A 3,677-nucleotide genomic window follows, 5' to 3' on the forward strand; every position below is an offset into this window, starting at 1 on the left:
ATATCCCAATTGAGCTAGTAGTGCATTAAAAGCTTTCATCCTTGATAAAGGTGCATAACAAACCATTTTCACTAAGTAGCCGAGATTCTACCCTCATCAAGTACTGAATTTCTCGCGCTGAAAGGTGGAGGGCCCAAACTCTAAGTTAAAAAAAAAAAAAAGTTGCAAAAGCAAATAAAAAAGTGAGGACTTCTCCCAAAAGGTGAGAAGTGTGAAATGATTAGATGGAGGTTGTTTTGATTTGTAGCCTAGTTGATTTGAGCTTGTAAGTCCTTAGGGTGTTTAAACACCTAATGCCCTAAAGCCGTCCGGTTTACGAGTCATTGACCTAATGCTCGACCTCATGAATTGCTACAACGCTTAATAGATCAACACATTGCACCATGCTTCCATCTTTGATCCTCTAGGTTAGTTAAAAAAAAAAAAAAAATAAATAAAAATAAAAATCGAGTGAAAAGAATAAGTGCACTGATGAGCGCTGAATATATGCATATTTGAGCCCCTAAATACATATCTATTAAGGCCTAAAGTAGTACTTCTATCCATAATTAGACTAATTTATGTTTAATGTGTGTGTGTAGGTACTTTCCCAAATAAATGGTTAAAATCGGGACTCATATCGAAGCTTACAGAGTCGTTGCCGGTTATTCAAAGCAAGCCGAGAGCAGAATTGGTGAAGTTTGAGGCAATTCAAGCCTTAGAGCTTGAGCCTGAGTGTTGAGGCTCGAGCATCACAACAAAGAAGAGAAGAAAAGTCAACAAGGCCTAAATGCTTGAGCTTGTACCTTGATGCTCAAGCCTTACTTCAGGGTGCTCGAGCCTTGACCTGAAGCTCGAGCATGAGGCGTCGGAAATAAAAAGAGTTGATTTAATAAAAGGGTTATGCTCCCAGGTCTCGTGCCTCACCTCCAGGATCAAGCACCATCCACAAAAGATCGAGCATCATCCACTGATGCTCGAGCATTGAGCCCCAGATGCTCGAGCCTATGAAGCTTGGATCGAGCAATATTAAAGGAGTTCAACCCCAAAAATATTCCAAGTGTTGAAGAAAAAAATGCTTCAGAAAATAGTTGAAGAAAATTGGCTAAGTGTCAATGTGATGATCGAGCACCATATACTGAAGCTCGAGCATCTATCCAGAGAAGCCCAAGCATTGTTCCTTATGCTCAAGCATGAGCCCTAAAGCTCGAGCATCCGTTCCTGAAGCTCGAGCCTTCCATGATATGTCAGATTAAAAGCTGCGGAATTAATCTCTTTATCAGCCGTATCTCATCCCAGTTGGGCCGGAAGACCTAAAAGCCCACCAAATATTATTTTCTTCTATAAAATAAGGCACAAGCCTTGATAGAAGGGGTCCAAAATTTCAATCACTTTTTACGGTGTTATTCAGAAGGCTGAAGGTGTGGTGGCTTTTAGGATTCCTACAACCTTGAAAGTAAAGATCCTGAGAAGAGAGGTGTTGTCCGTGATGATGGAGATCAACTCAACATAGATGATATCCAACCTTGTTATGAGTAGCTAATTCCTTTCTTAGGGCACTGATATAACCCAATCTGATACTATGGTTTGATTGTTTTAACTCTGGGATTTATTTTAATTTATGATGTTTTCTTGATTATGTGACTATGAGCACTGGAGACAACTCCAGTGGTTTTTTATGCTTTAGTAGGATATAAACTTTACTCCCTTGTCTTAGATATAATAGTTTATGTTTTACTCTCAACCTACCTTGTTGTACGGTATCTGGCGGAGCCCTACCGGACACAAGGATAGAGTTCATATAATGGTACTCTAATGTTTTTTACCAAAGAATGTTTTCATAGTCTATGCTTAGGAAGATGGCTTATTTGCAAAGTAGTTAAAGTAAAGTAGGTAGAGTAGGTAGGCGGATAGCCCATACAAACCGCAAATAGGTTATACTTAACTGAATTTGGTAAAACATCTTTCTTTAAACTCCGAACTGAACGAATGTTATTGAGTTTAGTTCATTTGAAAAACGGAATTGATTAAAGTCCCACAGTTGATTAATTGACCATAGTATAACGATTGTGGTGAAATCAAAGCCCTAAGATTTCCCTCTCTGATCATTTAATTTTGTTTAATTTGCTTTAGTTAATTATTTTGCTATAATTCTAGTTTGTTAAATCGTGATAACTAACAGACTTTCCAATCTAGTTACTTGTAAACCATGGAACAAAGTTAAAAACTGAAATATAAATCTCATCTCTCTGTGGGTTCGACATCCTCTCTACGTAGAACTATCCTACACGATATCGTTCGATTGCGAGAGACACATCAATTTTTGGCACCATTGCCGGGGTGATTAGTTTTTATTTTATTTTTTAATTAGTCATTTTGGTTTACCATTCTTCGGACTTTCTAATATCTCATCTTACTTCTTTTTCTTTTCAGGTAAAAGTTAGCAGTGAGAGCAAAGACGCTTAAGGGAGAAAAAGCTTCGGTTTATTTAACCTTTTTGTGAGTTCTTATTGTTTTCTATTCTTGGAATATTTTATTTTTGCTACTGTTAGGATTAGTGGAACCAGTGCATGTTAACTCGCCATAATTGGACAACATCTTTAGTGCATGATCCTGAAATAGAGAGAACTCGTAACCAATTAAAAAAGCTTAAAAAACATCTAAATTCGATAGGAAGTTCTTCTGATAATATGGCTAAACAACGTAATGCACCAAGTAATAATGGTAATGGGAATGGAGAACAGGTTCCACCTGTTCCTCCACCACAACCATAATTGAGGGACCATTTTATTCCTACCACATATACTTCCCCTTCATGCTTTGTTTTTTCGGATGCTGATGCAACCCATTTTGAGATCAAGCCAGCTATGATCCAAATGCTTCCTACTTTCCATGGGTATGCAACAGATGATCCCTATAAACATCTGGATGTGTTTTTGGAATTGTGTTCAACTACCAAATTGAATACTCTTACCAACGATTCATTCAGAATGCGACTTTTCCAATTCTCTCTCAAGGAAAAAGTAAGAAGTTGGTTGCAGTCCCTTCCAACAAATTCCATATCTACATAGGACATGTTACAACAATAGTTCTTGAAGAAATACAACACTATAGGTTAAACCAAACAAATGAGGAGAGAAATCATAGCATTTTCCCAAATCCCGGGAGAACAGCTCCATGATGCATGGGAGAGATATAACGATCTTCTGCAAAAGTGTCCACACCATGATATTGCTCAATTGCACTTAATACATATCCTCTATGATAGTCTTACAGACTCATATAGAAATATTGTCGATACTTCCAGTAATAGAGCTTTTCTGAGGAACAGTCTGGCTGATGCTTGGGAACTGTTTGAGGCCCTAAGTGAAAACTCAGTGTAACATGCTTCTTCCTCTAGGTCTAGGTCTTCACCTGGAATGCATAAGGTTGAAAAACTTTATGAGGTAGATAAATCTAACGAGTTAGCCGCTTAAATAGAAGCATTGAACCGTAGGTTCTATCAAATCTTATCATCTGGCTTTGCTCCTATTGCTAATCCACAAACTGCCTTACCCAAGGAAGTTTGTTCCATCTGTGTTAATCCAAACCATTTTGCTAATGCTTGCCCCATGCTGGGACAATCATCTGAGATCCCACAGGAGCAAGTGAATGCTGCATTTTCTAGACCAGCCTATAATCCATATTCTTCTACATAC

General features: G+C 38.0%; 1 non-coding gene across 1 annotated transcript; it reads right to left on the bottom strand.

Moving 5' to 3' along the window:
* Window positions 1–3,105: 3,105 nt before the first annotated feature.
* On the bottom strand, window positions 3,106–3,211 carry LOC132315462 (small nucleolar RNA R71). The gene has a single exon (XR_009483656.1). It is a non-coding gene; the product is annotated as a small nucleolar RNA R71 (small nucleolar RNA).
* Window positions 3,212–3,677: the final 466 nt, after the last annotated feature.

This window comes from Cornus florida, unplaced genomic scaffold (genome assembly GCF_030987335.1).
Source record: "Cornus florida cultivar Cherokee Brave unplaced genomic scaffold, ASM3098733v1 CherokeeBrave_3.0.0_Hap2_Chr06, whole genome shotgun sequence".
NCBI lineage: Eukaryota > Viridiplantae > Streptophyta > Magnoliopsida > Cornales > Cornaceae > Cornus > Cornus florida.